Source organism: Pogonomyrmex barbatus, unplaced genomic scaffold (assembly GCF_055798465.1).
Source record: "Pogonomyrmex barbatus isolate J1 unplaced genomic scaffold, ASM5579846v1 scaffold9, whole genome shotgun sequence".
Classification (NCBI taxonomy): domain Eukaryota; kingdom Metazoa; phylum Arthropoda; class Insecta; order Hymenoptera; family Formicidae; genus Pogonomyrmex; species Pogonomyrmex barbatus.
Genome location: NW_028297193.1, coordinates 2,773,408 through 2,794,710, shown reverse-complemented (window position 1 = coordinate 2,794,710; position 21,303 = coordinate 2,773,408). Strand labels below are relative to the sequence as shown.

The 21,303-nt window shown below is 33.7% G+C and overlaps 1 protein-coding gene across 4 annotated transcripts in view; it reads right to left on the bottom strand.

The window, feature by feature from the left end:
• The window catches only part of Dop2R (dopamine D2-like receptor), a 210,989-nt gene that overhangs the window by 155,757 nt on the left and 33,929 nt on the right, over window positions 1-21,303 (bottom strand). The window lies entirely within an intron of this gene.

Genomic DNA, 21,303 nt, shown 5'->3' with positions numbered 1-21,303 from the left:
AACAGCTGTTAGAACAAACACAGAGCCCGTCGCATTTTAATCTACGTACGTGTCTACGCTTCCATTTTCTGCCTTTAATGGACGGTCCGAGAGATCGGTTAGATCTATCGAAAAATAACGGAAATCGGTAACGAGGTGCAAACAATCATGAAATTATAATTTTATGCCTGTAATAATAATTCAAGATAACTCTAATGTTTTTCGCAAAGAGACCTACGTTATAAAAATTTAAACTAAAATAAACGGTTTCAAATATATTGATCTTTTAATAAAAATAAGGGAACAATAGAATAGGAAAGACACGGAGAAATAAGCATGAAGGAAAATAATTAATACATTTAGAGCTTATTTTAACAGAGACACATATATTTAAAAATTTTCATAAATGAAAGATTTAATGGCAAACACCATCTGTTCCTATTAATTTCACTGCGAGAATTTGAAAGAAGACGAGACGTTATTTTTAGATTAAATAAGTAATATAGAATATATGCGATGTTAATAGAAAAATCGGAAGACCGTTGGCATAATGGAATGTCAATTCATAGCTTCAGATTAATCGGATATTATCCAAGTTTGGTTATTAAGTAGATAGAGTCAGTGTATGGCGAGCCATTGGCCGTTCATGTGTACCTTGCAATGGAATGCATAATGCTACTGCACATTGAAGCCTCGCGAATTGTTTGTCTGCGATTAACGCAGTGCCAATAATTGCTTTGCAAGCATCACGTTGCATGGTACATATATTCTCAATGCGCAATGCAATCAACAAGTTTTATATGTGCAGATATCGTTCGAAGTAATTAAGAAGTACGACTTAAATATACAATAAAATCTTATTTATTTATATGGATATATATCCATATATAAATAAGAATGTTCATAAGAATCGGAAAAAGAAAATGATATATTTATATAAAAAAACTTAGTTTAGAAAGATAAAATAAAGATTGATCTATTTCTAAAGAATCTAAGTGAAGATGTATGACTTGGCAAGAGATGTTGGCACAGATGTTACAACGCAATATTTCAGATATAATATTTGTTACATTTAAACACAATATATTAAAACACAAATTGTATTTAATTTTGATTTATAATTAGATTTTCTTAGTCAAAGTTTTATTAATTAATTTATTTATTTATTAAAAAAATAAAAGTCTTTCAATTGAACGCGCCACAACGTGGTTTTAATAAAAAGCGATAAGAATGCGTAACGCGATGAAAAGTTCTTTTCTTCTTCCTCAGCTTTAATTCCGATAACGCTGCATCATGCGACACAAGAATAGGTATCTCATCAAAGTTTTACGGGCGGTTTTACAACGGCTCGATGTAATAGTTTTAAGACGCGCGATGAGATTACACGCGCGCAAACTCCAGTTTTGTCGTTGCTACACGCGCGTGAAAATATATCAGACTCTTTAGCGAGCGGAATTCTTCGGAGCGGAACGGGATTTCTTCTCCTCTACGTCCATAAATTCCGCATGCTGGACCCTTCTTATTGGTTCTCGCGGTTTCAACCACAGAAACGATATATAGTCTGGCAGAGGCACGGTCCGGAAATGGAAAAACAAATGTTCACGTCCGGAGAAACGACACGTAACCACGTTTAAACTTTTTGGAACGAGAAAGAGGACCCCGCGTAGATTCACGGGCACGTATGATGCACCTTGGGAGTTGCGTTGCACCTCGGCGTAATGGTGGCAATGTTTCTGTCAGTCGTGTCCAGAAACTCAAGATTTTGGAAGAGTAGAGTAGAGAGTAAGCTCGATCGCATACGGTACTTTCTGAAGTTTGAAAGTTTGACAGTGACCAAAGAAATCTTTCCGAAAACATTATCATTGCGAAAATGACACTTTTTGCAATAAAAAAAAAAATATATCTTTCCGACACAGTTTAATTTTTTTAAAGAGATTTTGACTTTATTTTTGAATACAATATTTCTTGTAACTTTTTATAATTTTGTAATTTTTGTATTTTTAATAAATCAATTACAAATTAATTTGAAGATTACATAGATATTAATAATTGTTTTTACGATTATATTTTTTGAACAATCCTCTATGAAAATTCTTTTGAGCCATAATTATATTATGATTTTATACAATTTTAATATTTCACTTTGATTTAATTAACAATTTATTTTAATATAATGTTGATATTACTATTAATGTTTAATTAATAATTTACTTTAAACGTTAATTTAATATTACCTATCCTTTTAAGCCCAATAATATGTAATATCGACTCGAGCATAAAGTAAATTGCATAGAAAATTCGTTTTTATTTCGACAGATTTATCCTCAAGCTAGTGCAGAGAATAAAGTTAAATAATGTCACGTACATTAACGTTTTTACGCAATATTTCACATTTTCTTTATGACCGTACACCTCTTACTGCTTTTCAAGAACTCGCATTCGAATTCCCCTTGCACTTTGTGATCGCATATCTTCGCGTATGCACGTAATCTGAGTTCCTATAAACGTTTGTGTAATCGGAGTCGCCGTTTTCTCTTTTACGCAGCGGTGTTAAAAAGAGCGAAATACAAAAAGATATTCGAAAACACAGGGCGACACAATCTTTTCGTTTCGTTTTAATTAGCGCGATCTTCATTTGCGCGTATCGATCGAGGCCTTCATCTCAAGTCTCATTTTGTTGCTTTATATTGTGAAATACAGCTACGAAAGTGATCGAATAGTTCTGCACATAAAATTCCATTTCGCGACAGCATTCTCGCACCCGCGCAATAATACGCTTCGCCGGTATTTATATCCTCTCATCAATCTCTGTCCCGGCACAGAAATTCCGTAGCACCAGCCAAAATATGACCTGTACGCGGCCGCTACGTCTTTCCACCCTATTTGCGTACGTTTCTCAGACATGTTAATCACAAATGAAAGTTAATGATGTCGAGTACCGTCGTTGCTTATCTTATACGACATCTTCTATGAAAGATATATTTGCGCTTTTTGATGAAATGTGAAATCACTTCTCTATCAACTGCCACATTTGCTGCTAATATCAGCATAATTAATACTTAATTTAATATCTGAAAAGATATAATATGATTTATGCTGTCTTATTTTTGGATTAAGGAGATTTTCTCCAATTAGAAATACGCTGTTTCTGCATTAGCTTTATTAATAAAACCACTTTTCTGCGCAAAATATAAATGTGCAGAATGGCTGAGTGAAAATAAAGATAACTGCGAAGAGAAGCAAGAACGGTGAAGAAAAATTCGTATAGTATGATTTTACCCGGACTTATAATTTCGACCCCATTTATGTCGAGAAAGATGCTAAGTACGATTGATTACTTAAAGTATGGGTTCGATATAGAAAAATCCCCTCGAGAGAAGACTGCCGGAGAAACTTTTAACTGATTTCTCGAGAAGAAAGCAGTGAGCAACTTTCGCTTCTTTCACGCTGGAGAAATATATTTTAATATCTCTCGGAGAGATATTTAAATTAATTGACATTTTTAAAGAAACGATTAACAAAATTATTGAATTCCATTAAAAAGCATAGATAAAGAACGAAAGATGAGAAGATGGAAAGATAGAAAAAGCAAGAAAAAGAAAGGAGGGAGGTGAAATTAGAAAAGGGATTAGATAAAATTCTTTTGCTAATATTTTATCAATATCAAATGCGCTTATCTAAATATTTTTAAGAAGAACAATTCTGACAAACTGAAAAAAAGATAAAACAGACTTTTTCGACGATTGTTTATTTACGGATACAATATGTATATTTGTCGGACTCAACAATGTCCATATCTACATAAATATATATTTACGAAAAACTATCAAACTATTAGTATGTATATACATGCAATACACGTAGTAACACTTGCGTGACCTGATCCGGAAATCACACTGAAATTCAGTCACGTTGTCAGAGATCACCGGGGTGGTATTAGCCGGTGTTAGATTTCAGTCTCGTCTAATCCGTGACTGATGGCTTATGGGTTTGCGCGTTGAGAACTTTGTAGTAATGTAAGCTTCAGAATGTTCAATGAATCTGCCTATCGCAAAAATGATTTAAGAATACTCTACAAATACTCTTGCAAAATTATCTTCTATGTGTTACTGTTAATCTAAACATTAACTATTCAATTATCTGAATATACAAACTTCTAATTAACAAATTGTTTAAAATACTATATATAACAAAATAAGTAAATTTAATCTGTTATTCGTAATGTATGTTGACACTGTTTAGTTATTGAAAATGGAGTTGGAAACATAATGTAATAACCCTGGATATATAATGAATATCAACATTTGCGTGTGCTGTATTGTAAACCGAAATTGATGGTTTAACTTGTATATTAATACTTTAATAAAGGAAGTTCTCATTGAAAGTAATCTCGTTTGATGTATTCTTTGAAATATACTGTTTGATAATTATGAAAATATACTAATATTTACGATATATCTTAAAGTTGTTTAAATTTTATCTAAAATAAAAAATTGAAGAAAAAAATTAAATAAATAATTTATTATAAATGTTAACATATAATAGTTTGAAAGTTTCGTTTCATAATGAAACGATAAAACTGTAAAAGAGATGAAAAGAGATATTCAGAACTTTACTTTTATGATTTGTGAACAGTGCCGACCGTCGCAACGTTCGAATTCCGCCGTACTCTCGCGAAATTCTCCGGAAGTCCAATCGAAAAGTTCCGTCGCCAAGTAAGAAATCAATTAGAGGAAACATGGCGCCGAGTGATCGTACAATGAACGTCTGGCCATCGTTAATTCTTATTATTTCTCTCTCGCTTTCCTTTCTCAATCCGGCCCATTATAAAACTTCTTCATCTGTATCGTCAAAATGAAAGTATCTTTGAGCAGTTATTACGAATGATTGTTTGACCTTCTCCTTGTGTTTCGTTTCTTGCTTTTCTTGTTTCGCGTGTATTCAGACTCAATAAAGGCTTTATCGGGTTTATATCTCTATCCGCGAGATAATATTTTGTCAGAAGAAAGAAAGAAAACAGGAATATAGATAGTCTCATTTCAAGATACGTCCAAACGAGACATTACTTTTAGACATTACTCTTGAAATTGTCGAGTATTTGCCAAGTTTATAGTATCTTTCTGATTTCAATTTTAAGAAATTTTTTTTATATGTTTCATATTATCGGATAATCAAGAGAAAAAATATGTTCGCAGCTATTTAAGGCATTGTTTGAAAATGTAGTTTAAATTACTATAATTAATATAAATTTTAATTCGCAATTGTAAACAAATCTCTTTAAAAATTTATGAACGTTCTGTTGACGATATATAGGCTCAAGTATTTATTAGTTATCGGTTTTTTTTACTTTTCATACCTAACTCGTAGCAAAATATTTTTGAGATATTTAAAAAATGTTTTACATAAAACTTTTTCGTTTATCACAGGGAATATATGTACGTACGTAAAAAAATCCGCAAACCGAAATAAATGCCCTTTTATGCTTTATTTATAATTAAGTTGGAAATTCTAATCTCTCAAAGCGCATTGTAATCCACTTAGCGCTGTCGCAGCAGAAACTCGACATGTCCTGAGCAATCCAATTCAAAATTCAGACACCCCGAGAGTTGTGTCGACATCGCCAAGGTTCTCTGATATTTAAATCCCGAGATGTTATTTCGTCAGCGTTCCGCGAGGCATCCACATCGCTGAGCGTTAACGAGATTTCTTAGTTGCCCGAATTTTCAAGTAACGCGGCCAGCCTTTGAGAGAAGGAATACATGTCGCCTTGCTATTCGAAGGGGCAGCGTTGAAAGTCCTCCCAGGAGCCTATTTCGGCAACGGCAGTGGAATCCCTTTGATCCTGTAGGCGGAACGTCCATCAACAGGTGTACGAGTCGGTCGGTGAAAATATAGAAGGTATTCTCTCTCTATCTCCCTCCCTTTCCATCTCTTCTTCTTTTACCCTCTATTTTGTCTCTCTTTCTCTTCTCAGCGTTATCTCATTCTCCCATTGAATAGGGAAATTCACATAGGAACGGTTACATGTGCTATTTTTAACACCGGTATGAGAAAACAATGGACGTGTCTGACGATGGATGGTCCCCTCCGGTCGTGGCTGGTCACGGTGGTTTCCCCTTTACCCTCCAAAATGCGATGCCTTTGATGATGGTGTTACGACCGCGTATCGATTCCCATGAGACATCGTTTTGGGAAGCTGGACAGACGCGTTAACTATGATGCTGCCACCCGTCAGACGAACCAGCCCCTTTAACTCTCAGTAGCTTTGGCGATTACTCTCTCGACAAAATTTCATATAACTGTGCTACTTAAAAGCACAGTGCCGCTTTTGAAAATTGAGATATTATAGGAATCCATATTTTTAGAAAAGTAAATTAAAATATTGAATTTGTACGAAAATACATTTCAGAGCTGTCGGTATAAAAGTCGCCAAGCAATCAATATTCGATCATATTTATTAATTAATTAAGGATATAAATTGATAAGAATTTCGAACGTCTAATTTCTTCGAAAAATCGATACTTTTTATCTCCATGTGTTTATAGCACTTTAAATATTTTAATATCTCGATTATTCTGTAAAATTAGATTATCGAATCGATTATCTGTGTGCGAAAGAAGATTTTACGTTATGGAATTAAGTGCACTAAGAAGATATTTTTTTTCGCCAAATCACTCAAAATAGTTTTTTCGAAAATATGAAAAGATTCGTTAAAAATACATTTAAGTCTAAATTTACTACTGCCTTTGTCACAGTCATTTTATTCGCAAGTGTATAATTGTGTAATAAATAAATGTATAATCGTATGACCAAGGCTATATGCAATCGTTTGTAACATTATGCTGGTGTGTCACAGCATTTTGCGAGACGTTTCGGAGCATTTCACGGTGTTAAGCTCCAGAGAGTTCACATAATTATTTTATCTCACAGGCTTAACCGGCTATCTCTCGCCGACGAAGTTTGGGGATTCTAACTAAGCGATTGCGGTATATAGGTCGAATGCTCTCGCGTATCGTAACTTATAGTATCATTACGTCTTAATATTGCCTCCAACGGTCGCCTTCCACGCGTTTAGGCGATAGTGCGGTGCTATTATTCTTAATTGCGAGAAAGCAGGTTGTTACGATACCGTTTGATATTCGCTCTCTTCCAGCGCTTTCGAAACGCGATCCTCACCACGCTCTTGATGACAGCTAAAGAGGTAACAGGGGTATCGATTTTCACGAAATGGAAAAAGCCGGACTAGCGGACAGCAATCGCAAAAACGTCTGATCCGAAACTTTATACATAAGTCAGATATATCCTATCTGCGAGCTGAGAGAAAACTTTGAGATATACGTCATATCCTATATTCGCGATTAAATCGAAAGTTTAAGCTTTCCAAGATATTAAATAAGGAAGATTTTACTTTTTTCTGCATGCATAGTACTTCGTGCACGCCATCATTCAAACTTATAAGTCGTCTTTGAAATTCCATTAACATCAGAATTACTTCCTATCTTAATTATTACAATTGCGCGGGAATGATATACAGCGTCACATTTTCGGCTGCATTCTAAGCAGCTTAATTAAACGTACCACCAACGTTAGCATAAGTAAAGGGATAATTTAACCTTTCATAACGCGTAACGAGCCGACGAACGAAATTCACACAACTCTCACGCTTTCCCACAATCTTCAACTTTCCTCGAAGGAGACCCTTGTGCGGCGCAGATTGCGAGCCGAGTGTTCCGGCGTGGCAAGATTTATGAAACATAAGCGATTTTCTCTAAAATACTTGAGAACGTGAGTAGCGTACGTGCCTTTCGTTCATAAAGTCGATCCGAGCTTCGATTGATCCATCTCTCGATTTTGGTCCCACTTGTCTTACATCCTGTCCAATATTCTATTCAATGTGCATTCCACTCGTGACATTATTTTTGATATGGAATACTTTTCAGAAAACGATTATATATTAAAGAATAATTAATTATTTATTGATTGACAATTTTACAATATAATACGTAACCCAAGATCGAAGAGCGTGGACTGCATATTGAATTTATAGACTTCTTCATTCTTTCATTTAAATATATCAGTCAGAGGAGGGAATTTAAATCGGGCAGGGAACACTTCGATCGATCCCCAGGGGCATTCTTTTTTCACAAAATCTGCGATCTGGCAAGTTCATTTCCTGGGCTTAGCTTGCAGCGCGGATGATCGATCAAGTTTAGATTACAGTTTAATGGCAGAGTGCCGGATTGATACATCGCAACTGAAGAATATAATGAGTGGGTATCGATAACATTTACTTAGACAAAGAGCATCGATTTGCGCATAGGATGAAATTTCTCGATCTACTGCTCGCAGCTGTTGATGTACTCCGTTTCCTCCGTTTCAAAAAAATTGGAATACTCCAGTTTTTTTTTACTTATAAATTTTAACACCGTATGTATAAGATGCGAAATTATTTGATCGAATATCGACTGCCTTTCAATAAATTCAATCTGTAATAAGAGCTATACAAACTTGGAGCTCGCGCGAAACGACGACCGTCGAATCCCGTGATAAACCGATAATATAACACTTGAAAATGGATGCTATATATCACCGTCTGCTTATAAAACGATTTCCGGCTGTTTTTTCGAGAGGCAATCTCAGAACCCTTCCGAATCTCAATACCAAAGGCTTCCTTCCCGTGAAGCGCATCCGTGACCTGAGGCCTAGAACGCGGGAACGTTTCTGATTAGATCAATATCCACGTCAATTTCCATGCTTACTCGATATTCATTCGCACGATAACTTCTTCTCTCTTACAAACACACTGGCTTTCAAAGATATCGCTTTGATCGTACAAGTATAAGAAGAATAATCCCCCCGCGTCGTGACATTCGTGTCACTTCAAGTCTTGCACGATCGATTATGAAATATAGAATAAACATGTTTACTACATGCAATGCAATCTCTGACGTTTAGCTGGATAATCGCAACTGAGGCATATCGATATCATGCACGAAAGATTGCCTTTCTTCTTCACAGTCATGAACAAATACATAACGTGCATCGTATGCTTGGGTATTGTATACAACTTGTTGATATTTGGAGTTATATTTAGCTACGACGATCAATGATAATTCTGAACGAGTGTTATCTTACAAAAGAATCGAAATTATAATTTATTGACGGAATTTTCATTTGCTTAATGTTATTACGCGCAGTTTTTTGTGACAGGCAAGTGACTGAACGCAGGCAATAATTGACAATTATTTACGCGATCATTGATTTAAAGTATCACCTCTTTTGCAAGTCCTTTGTTCTGTGAGGGTCAGAAGTTTCCTTAACACTTTTCCTCACCTCTATTTGGGTCTCCATTTATCACTTCGAGTAAAATTGGGGGAACAAACGACAAGAGACAGAACCTCCATCTAAATGCGTGAACTTATCTCAAAAAATAATAAGACTATATTTATTATTTTGCAAAACTGTTCTATACTAATATTTTGTTTGAGCGGAAAACTCAAATAACAAAATAATTAATTGTCAAAAGATGTATTTTGTTATAAGAATTAATGATGTAAATACAAAAATACGTAGAATTGGATAATAGAAATTATGTAGCAATAAGAACGATAATTTACGGTTTCAATCACATTAATCACCACTTATATTTAATATTTATATTTTTCAATTTATATATATATATGAATTTTTAAAAAATAATTATTATGTATCACAATTTACGCAATTGTAAATTATTATTGTTAGATATTTCTATTCAAAATACTTATTAATCACTTTCTATAAATACTTATGTTATAATTAAAAAATTAAACAACATTTTTATGAATTAAATAAATAAGGAAAAATGATAAAAGTTATTATGTTAAAATTATTATATTACATGCAGGCCAGTTTAAATTTAATAAAAATCTCAAAATTAAATTAACTCTCTATTAAATTTTTGTAGCCAAGTGCAGAGCATTTTTGCATTGTAATTTATAATAGTATAACTGTTTAATTGTATGTACATTGTATAAAATGATATAAATGTGGACGAAACATTTATATGGAATAAATGAAAATAACTGAAACAAATTGGCCGCTGTAAAACGTTTCGTTAAATCCCTCATCCAAAGCACAACGCGATTTTTCCATTCGATAAAGCCGCAATAATCGAAATTCTGTTGCGTAAAGTTATATCGATTGTCGAACATTCGTCGAGTGCCTCGTAACAACCCTGCGGCGATTTATCATTTACCAACTGCGTAAATAACGCCTGATGAAAAACTATGCCTGAGGTGGACGTTTCATGGACGTGTCTCGTATTCCACTCAGACGCATTTTGCACTTTCTGAAATTGCGTGGGAGTTTCGTTTAATGAAAATTATTCGTTTCGCAACAATGTATTTCAAAAGTTCACGATTTGAAGTGTGTGGAAAGTACAAAGCCTGAATTACGACATTACGGACGGCGCACTAAATAATAGTTTGCAAGAGCGCTTATTATGAAATAATATGAATTCCAGTAAAACAAAGGCTTTTTTATTATAATTGTTACGAAAATACAATACATACAATTTGTAAATGTAGAAAGCTGGTTCCTGAGCTTCTTTCCTCTCCGTACAGAAAAAAATAATATATTCTCGTATATGTGTATTTAAGGGGCAATACGATAAATTATAGGCAATAAAAATTATCGGCATGACAGTAATTTAAAATGCGATAATATAAAATTGGATTTTATTATAAATTTGGATTTTATTATAAACAAACTGATTGTGCTATCCTTTTACACGTGTGTAATGTAACAGTACCTTTTCACTGATCCAATGATAAACACTTAATCACGTTCGCTCGAAACGGTTGTTTCCAGCAACACCATCTTCACGGAAGATTGCAGAATTTAATGTATTGCAGATACGCAATCTGTGCCTTATGCCTTGCCGTAACAATAGTCGCGTTTCGGGGTCGATATTGGAGCCTCCTACCAGCTAACCACAACGTGGGATTTATAGCGTACTAAAATTATTCCGTATTTCCCATTCTCTTTACGGTGTACGGTGTGAATGATTAGAGACCCGTGGCTCACATCATTAGGCCACTGTCAGAAATGCGAAGGGTCTTGGTCCGAATAGAATGAAGCGAGAAAAAAAAAGACAAGGGGAGCAAATCAAAAAACGAAAGTCCGGACCGTTCGCGGTCGAAAGGTCGGGAAGACAATCAGAAAGGAAGAAAAGCAGACGCGAGAAGAGCAAACAGCAGTTTGAAAGTAGGGCGCACATTTTTACGGGAATATTGTCTTGGCTTCAACGAAAATTCGCAAGAATTCTCAGAAAGTAGCAAACAGCCGGCATCTTGGGTCGGTGAGGAGTGATCTCATAAGAAGAGATGGTACTTTAGTTAACCGTGCGCGATTTGTTCGAAACTCGACCATATTTTCCAACGAGATGTAAAAGACTTAAGAAGAAATGGCATCGAGCATCTGGACATTGTACATATAATAATAACATGCATAAATATTATGCATAAATATTATGCATAAACGTGTATTGCGTAATAATATGCGCGTAATAAGTTAGATATATTGTATCGAAGTTACACGAAGATTTGTTAAATCTTGCATCACGTTGCCACAGATTTGTTATTTCGAACGAATTGCGACGTATCGTTTTACAATGATAAACGGGTAGGTGAGAGGCAGGACCTGCGAACGAGTTTGCGGCTCGAAAATCGGGACGCATGTATCTACGAGCTCATAAATCTGAGGAGGACATTTAATCGAGAAACGATGGATTCTCTTTATCGCGTTTTAAGTATAGTTCCCTCTTGCGCTACCGAGATGTGGGATAGTATTTCTGCGAAAGGATCGTAGGATTTAAAATGCGGAATGCATACATTTCACAACTATAAATTTAAAAGACACATTTATGTGTATGAGAAATATCTCATATCTTATAAAGAGTTATTTCCCTGTCCAAAGGTAATGCTAACTAAAAAAATCGCAGTGTATGCTATTTAAATTCTGATTGTCTTATTTTTACATTTGATATTTATCAAATTCTTTCTATAAAAAAATTAAATTTCCGTCTAACGTGATAAGCTTAAAATTTTTTAAATCTTTGAAAATGTTTGAATAACATCTATCTTCTCGTTTGACTTTTGATTCCCAAGGTAGTTAAGTGTACAGGGAGTGCCTTCTCGTTTTCGTAAGCGCATCAGAATACAATTGGTCGCGAATTTGGTCGGTACATATGTACAAAGCGCAAGCAAGTGCATTTCATTCCCGATAGACGTTGGCCACTTCGTTAACAAGTTACCCTCTCGCGTAGGCCTAGATCGCGGTCCGATGCAGATTACGCTCGGCCGCAATCTAACGGACCGGTTGAACATTACTGCGGAAACGTCGATATTTATAGTGGTGACTGTAATTCGAGTACGCATGGGAGAGGCGTCACGAATATATCACAGGAGCGTGAAAGTGCTTCGTGTGGCCGATCGCTTCAAGCAAAAGCCCATCGTGTGCACGTGCAAGTCGAGATAACGGTATCGGTCCGGACGCTGGGCGCGAGTTTTCCGAGTGTCTCGCGTTGGATATTTTGGCCATCCTCCAGACTACTAATGACGAGTCGATCGTGCCGCGCATCGACTAACTGGGTCAGAGTACGAGAGCCGAAATGTATCGTCGGCGTAACTAATTTCACGTTCCGCCTCTACCAGCCACCCGCGCGCCGCACTTATCGCTCGTTTTCCGATACATCGGATCGTACATCCGTAACGCTTACGAATCAATTTGCACACGGGATGAATTAATAAACACTAGATATTCCCGCGTGGGTAAGCGGCAAAAATGCACTGTAAATTAACACTCGCGAAATACGCAGAGATAACGTGAGTGTAACCAAAAAAGGAGGCCGAAATATGTATCGATGTAAAAAAGAGATAAAAATCACAAAATTATTTTTTTAATAATATTCAAATGTGAAATTATAGAAATTTATTTAATTTGTGAAACGTTATATTAAAAATGTAAAGTCGTCTGTCCTAGTTAAATTGACAAAACAATTGAAAGTATAAAAAAAAACATTTGACATATTAACATTTAAAATAATATAACTGCATATTTAAAATTAAACATTTTAACATTAAAAAATATAGCTGTACGTTTTAATTGATAAATATAGCGATATTCAATTTCAAGTAATGGTATCTTTGATATTTTATATTTAAATTCAACGCAATTTGCATAAAATTAAGAAAGGAAATAATATTCGTTTAAAACGTAATTGTTCAAAACATAAACATAATTTTTTATTAGACTTACTTTGCGATCTCAATTTAGCGGTTTGGGAGGAATTTAGGGTAACCACACATATCGGTGCATGTTCTCGCTAATAGCAAGCGCATAAAGCATGTACAACGCATATATATCTGTACATACCAATGTCTACATAGCCGTATCTAATAACAAGAGCAGAAAAAATTTCAAGTATTCCGGAGAAATATTCATCATAGGCTCTATACAAGCTTTCTGGCATTATATAACAGAACGGATGCCCGAGTCTTGAGTTACTAAATTCAACCACATCCTAAAGTAGATGTTTAGCCGTGACTCGTGCAAAATTCATTCTCATTTCCTTCGCTCTGATTAATTCCGTGCATCTGCGCTCAGTCATCCTTAGAAAATGTAGTGGTAGCATGAAGTTGTAAGATAATTTAATGCAATTTTCCATCCAATGTCATTAATAAATATAACTTGAATGAAATATACACGAACAAAATGCAATAAAATCGAGTTATGAAAAAATTTAATAATATAAATTCAGACAATGTAATATAGAAATATACTCTTTTTATTACTTACATACGATAATTTAAAAATGACAAGACATATCTGAGCGAGGCGTGAGATGCTTTACGTTATTTTTAAGAATTATCAAGTTTCTTACAATAATTTAATATTTTTTAAAGTTAATCTAATAGAAGAGCATTCTATTCTATCATATTCGTATCTACGAGCATTCAATATTGCTAAGGGTAAGGTTGCCTTATAAGAAATATAGCGTGACCTCTATTTGCTCCACTACTTTCCCACAGTATCGTTCTCCCGTTGATCGAAGTTTCTATAAGAACGATCTCGGACTGAAAAATTCGATTCCGTAACGAACTGACTTTCTGCCACTTAGGAAACATATAAGGATGAAGTTGCTCGCTGAAACGTACTCGGTAAAGGCCACCTTTCCCGAGACGTTTCTTTCATTTTTTGGCGTCTGTCGCGCGCACGGGTGTCAGAAGAAACCTCCGCACTTTCTGCGATTTTCCCATTTCAGCCCCATGCCATCGGCCAGCCCACTACGTGATTTTCGAGCCCTTTGATCTTGCCTCGGCTTGACGTGGTTTCCGGGTTGATTCTGCGTCGCACCTTGCTCTTTTCGCGAATTCTCTCTGGTCAGAACATCATCACGCCGCACTTTCCGAGTTTTACTGTGAGCAGCGATCTAATCTCCTCTTTTCGCTCTCTCCATCTTCCCCTTCGCAAATATACAACGTAAATACTCCCACGTAATTGCAATGTTATCAGATTTCAAATACAAGTACCGTAAAACTAGTGCAATTTTCTCTCGGCTATTGTTTTTGGAACAATTTGAAATCAGTCTTTTCTTAGGATTTTAGTTTGATTAGAGAACGCTGAATTCCTTAACTCATTCAGACTTTAACAATCTGATTCAATCCTGGATTCAAATTTCGTTAAAGTAAAATCAATTTCAGGTTATTTACATAAGTCATTTAGAACTTGTCAGTTTGATATTTTCTCTTTAATACCGATCATAAATTGGTCAACAAAAGCTGCGACTTATATTCATTCAGTTACATGGTGATATCATAAACAGCAATACATACAATACACACAAGAATACAAAGATAACTTTGTACTATATCCATATACATTAAAAATGATTCTAGCAAATTTGTAAATAAATGACCAATATATAAAAGCTGAATATAATATTTCAATAAAACAATAGGATTTCCATTCTATATAATCCGATGCATGCAACGCACAAAAGAACAACAATCAGAGTAATCTGATTATTCAATTATGTTTTATTTATGTTTTATTTTTTCACACAATTCATTCCCAATATAAAAATGAATAAATTTCTTAATAATTATCACTGATCAAATGACAGATCTAAAAATTTAATTACTATAGATACAAAATTTTACACTCGGATTATAAAATAATATTTATCTGTATATTAAAAAATATTTTTATTTTGTGCAATGTTTATTAAATTTATACACATAATATTTTCACGGATATTAATTTAGAAATAAGATAATAAATAAAATAATGAAGGGTATGTAACAAAAATGTAAAAATATATCAAATATAAATATAAATATATCAAATATAAATATATTTTCTTGCCAATTTTTCTTTAACAGTAATTTTAATCATATTACTATAAAATAATTAAATTTTATTTAAATTTCATTTAAATTTATGAAAGTAAGCAAATATATTTTATTAAAAAAATTAATTATCTTATAAGTATAATTTTAGTTCTGAATTGATTTTAATTAAACAACATTTTTACTTCAAAATTTAATGTATAATATTGTATTATTTTATAAATTGTATTAAAATATAAATTTGTATTATATGTTTTATTCAACATATTATTTAATACGAATATTTAATAAGAAGATACGTTCTTCTTAATAACAAAAATAGTAGAAAATTCCGACATATTTGATAGTTTCGAAACATTTCACTGAGCGTAATTATGTGATTAAAACTAGTTTTTATCCCAAGATTTCTCGGATGTAACAAATGTTTTAAAACAATCGCTGTACACCACTGAAAAATGACTAATAAAATCCACACATTAAGTTCACACGTCTGTCTTTTATAGTACTTGCAAAATTTCCATCCTTCTTGGCAGTTGTTTCCATAGATAAAAATTCCCATGGTTTCTACGGCTGACACACAGCTATACACTAGAATTTACGAGAGCCACATAGTTTATTGATCACAATGTTAGAGCTTTACGGACGAAACAGAAATTATTTTCTTCGAACGCTTTTCCCCGTTGCAAGGTACGTGCTTTAATCGTACCGACTACATCGCAAAGCTCGGAATCGGCAATTGCACTTCTACGAGCGTTTAACCATTGCAATTTTGATGGCTACAGTCTGCAAAGAGAAAACTTTTGTTTCAAATAAGTCAATAAATTTGTATATGTGTGTAGTCGAATTGTTAATAAAAAGTAAGTATGATAAGATAGAATGCAAAATACACCGGTATTATTCAACTGCCGTCTTACTTCTGTTCTCTTATATAAATAACTTGATTAAAACGTGTATAAAAAATATACTTTATGAAGCTGTGGAATTATAAGTAAAATATCTTGAAATTATTTCTTCTTTTGTGACTATGACAAAACGCTGCTATGTACCACGATTTTTATTTATTACCGGAAGGAAACTACGGCATACATATTCGTAACCAGAGATGATGGTAACGGAAGACAAACTCTTTAGTCTTGTTTTCATTCGCCGACCTAATTCCCGGGCTTTCTCAGAAGCTCGCACTTCTATCACTGCGGTTGAAGCGAAGAACGCGCCGAGCGTACCTCCAGTGTATCGTAATAGTAAGGCGCGGAAAGAGATAAGTTGGATGAAAGCCGCCATCGGCTAATTAGGTATCCGTTATTGCTTAATATTCGCCGTGGAAAATGGAGAGACGGAGAACTACGATAAGAAAATTTAATAACCCCACGGAGCGGCCGAAGAGCGTTCAAAGTATTAAAGTGTCTGCGCGTATCCTTCCGACAAGCGTGTCTATTGCAGCGTATAATGTAAACGCGATAAAAGATATTACATTTTGACGAAGAAGCTATATTTCGAATATAGCTATATTTCACCAATGTACAATTCCGGCCTTTAATCTTAATCCCATTATACGTTTGTTTCATGCACAAAACGTACATCACTTAAAATTTCATATAACATTTAAATATAAATCGCATAAGTTCCATATGTACACGGAATTTGCATTAAGCTTTCTACGGGGGGAGAGGGGGAGGGTCTCAAAAATTTTCTACAAATAGCAACAACCCGAGAATCTTGCTTACTCTTCAAAATGTTTGGTTTTACGTCAGTATCTAGCTATCCATCATATTACTCACACATTATATTACTCTCGAACACAGTATACCCAAGTATTTGGATAATCAGGTATCATCAATATTAACTATATTCCAATTATGGCCATAGAGAATGTTTTAATAAAGATTGTTTTTGTGATTTCATAATTATATATGCACTTTGTACAAGTATTTTGTTTTGGTTTCTAACGAGGAAATTTTGGAGTATATATACAATTGTACATAAAAATTATACACGAAAAATTTAACCTTTTACTTTAAGAAATGTTTTGCAATTATTTTAATAACTTTAAATAAAATTCTTTTCTTAAACTGCAGAGAAAAAATCTTTCAATTTAAATCGTTGTACTCGAAATGTTAAGGCGTATATTTTGCTCGGATTTGGATTTTGTTCTAATTCGGATTCTTCGCGCTTGCAGCGAAATTTGATAGAAACATTAAGCATTTTGCAAGCCGCAAAGTCTGGTAAGAGTAAGTTTAGGGCGAAGGGCTCATTGTTAATTTGTCAAACTGAAACTCTCTCGGTCTAACTTGCACGGTTGAAGTCAGACCGGATGAAGGGACCAACTACCACTCATCTTACAGAAACTCTGCGAAGAGGTTTATGCGCGGTAACTGACGCTGCTGAAACGTGAGATTGTGCTTAATACATATTTCAAAGTTACTCTTGTTGCTCAAATGACTGTCACAGTAATGTAATAATACAAAGCAATGTGTACATATATAAAATTCGGCGCGAAGTACATATAGAACACGGGAAAACTTCTTGTACACTTGAAAGTCAAGGTAACGCGTATTGAGCTGCAAACTTCTGCAAAGCAGCCAATGTGATATATATGCGCAATATAAATCAAAAGTACGAGTCATAAAACCATTTACTTGTGTCTCTTGACACAATTTCATCTAATAATTATAAAAATAAATTTTTAAATTTTTTACAATTTATTACAATTGTGAAAATAATTATATTTGTGAAAAAATATGCTTAGCGTATAGAATGTTATCATTTATGCAAAATTAATTCTCAATTTATTGCATGCTGTCAAATAACGAGGAAAAATTGAAGATGGCAAATTTTTGCAAATGTAATCAATATTAAATATATTACATTCTCTTCTTTTTTGTCGGAAAATGTTAATGACGCAGAATAAATCAAAACACACAATGGAAAATGGTCGTCCCTTTTTTCCATTATACTTCGACGAGTGAAAGTTTATTATGACACGCCTCAATAACGATGTTTCGAAAAGATTGTAAAATCGAACGGTTCGATAAAGATAATATATCAAGCCGTTACATTCACATCGATATAATATTTTTCGAGACGTGGAAACGCTTCATTTCCATACTGGCTGTCATAAAGAACGAAGGAGCCGATCGAGCATAGTTCCCGAAGTGAAAAAATACATATTCCCACGGGGAAGAATAAAACGCCTATCTCAGGTGCTGATTTCGTTGAAAACGACTTTTCCCTCGCACAATGGTATTCCCGACTGTACTTCGTGGAAGTATCAATGCGACGGAAGCAACCATTCGCGAAGATGCAAATCTGTGATTGCATCGTATCGGGTCGAGTGAACGATCGACTGTTTTTCGAAATGGCTTGCTGCGGCTGTTTAACGCGCCCATGTTTTAAACCCGCGTCTTTGTTCGCGTTTACATCCATCTTTGGCGGATCGGTTATTCGTCAAAGATAATGTGGACCACGCTTACACGCGCCTCGCCCAGAGCTTATCGATGTAACTTTGCTGTAAAACGCAAGGTCAGAAGGTCAATACTGACCTTTCATCTTTGACATAAACCATAGATACGTCGGCCTTAAAATAAAAATTGTCGCGGTGAGAATACATTTGAATATTCGCGCACGATATGTCTCTAAAATTATGTTCTGGGGAAATCGCGTAGCTTGCTGAATATCGATCGTTGAACATCGCGCGATATGAATGTGACATTGAGGAATTTCCGACATATGTTTGCAAATTAAAACAATTTTATGCAAGAAGGATCGATATAGAATTGGTTAAGGAACTATGTGTGAAAGGAGTTCTCTCTTCGATGTCAAATTCTTGTCAAATCGTTTTATATTAAATTAATTATTTCTACAAAATTGTATAAATATATCACTAGATTTGATATGATTAAACAATGATATCTCTTCAAAAGATATTTAAATTATAAATAGGGCTATTTAATATCCTTCTGCGAGTGTTGAAATTCTCTCAATATAATTTAAATTTCTTTTTATAAATTTTCTTAAAAAAATACTTAAAAATATGTATTCTCTTTGTGTCAAGCGAAGATTATATAGTGCATTTTGCATTTCCCAATTATAGCATCAGATGCGTACACAAAGTCTCTTATTCATCTTGCCTTGCAAACGTGCAAGATGCAACGTAATGAAATGGCAAATGTTGTCGTGCGTTGTACGACAGAAATCCATTCATATCGACGTCGTGTAGAATCAGAACGAGTTTATTATATACTCGGGGGGCTTGACTGGTCGAGTCATGATCGCAGTCGCATCTGCGAATTATTGCACATGTCGTCGACGTGAGTTGAACCGCAAACAATAACATAGTATTATTTTATGGAGTTTGAGTAAAAAGAATTGCACGATGAAAACGCGGAAATGGATTTCTTTAATAAAAAAAGAAACTTTCGCAAGCTTTATAACGCATTGCTTTCCGATTCGATTTGCCGAGATGCACGCGTTATATAATTGTTAATTGTTTATGACATCTGTACGTAAAAAAGAAAAAGCTTAAAAAAATACCGCAACATAAAATAATAAAAGAAAAAATGAACCTGTTATTGATCATCGAAATGATAAAATAAAATATTCGAGCAGTCGAAACATTTCTATAAAATAATATGATCCATTATTAGTATCAAATCTGTATTACTAATTACTAATATAAAGTAAATCAAATCAACGTTTTCAAAGAAATGTTTCCATAGAAAATAAAAATAAATTCTAAAATAAAATAAAATTTTAAATTGCACATTTATTATATAATTTTTATTACATACGCAAATTTATTAAAATATGCGACTTTAATACTTGTAACTTTTTAATATATACAAAAGAAATTAATAATAAATAAGATAATTGAAACCTTTTTTTATACTATTTTTAACCTATTATGAATGTGTTGAGCAAAATTAATATTTTGTAAAATTTTATATTTTTTCTTTTTATTATTTTTCAAGCAAACAAATCGTGATGCTTGTAAAATAGTACAAGAGTAATTTATTATATTAACAAAGTTCAATCAAAATACGCAAATTGTGTTGAAAAAACAACAAATATAAATATAAAAAATAATTTCAAATAATATCTCTTCTTCAAAATAATTTTAATTTCAATTAATTTTATTAATTTTATTAATCTTATTAATTTTATTAATTTTATTAATTTTATTAATTTTATTAATTATTTTAATTTTAATTTCAATTTGCTTTTTTATTTTATCTTCTTTATTTTTATATTTCTCTTATATGCACTCTTTGTACCTGGCTGAACCACTTTTGTTACACCTTACATTTATCAAAGCAACCTCTCCGTAAACATGCTGCTAAGACACGGGCGTCTTGCGATTCTTTATGCAGACTATAAACAAAGAAGAAACATGCACCGAAAGCGCTCTAAAAATGGGTAAGTTTTTAAAGGAATATAAAATGAGAATTCGCAAAGCGTTGCATGTTATATCGTACGGCAATAAATTATATTTTCCGATATCAATTCCAAAACGATATTTTGTGTACCAGATAAAGCCTGCATTGTGGTTGGAATGCTTCTGATTTATATTGCATAAAGCGCAAAATTAAAATCTTTATGCCTAATATAAATCAGTCTCAAAAATATAATTTGCCTGACGAAGCTTCTCCGTCAACGTCAACGCATATAAAGATTCATCTCGTCGATATATATGAATCCAGAGAAAACAATAATAAATGATAAAACATCAGTGTCAAAAGAATTTTTGACATTTACTTATACCAACTTGTTTGAGCATCATTTCCAATCAAATCATTTCAATGGATTATAACAGTTAACATAATGGAATAATGATGTTCATCAGATTCGTTAAATGCAAAATGAATGCAATAATTTAAGCATAATTTAATTTGCAAACTATTAAGAAAGTATAATGAATAATATCAGTTGGCTTATA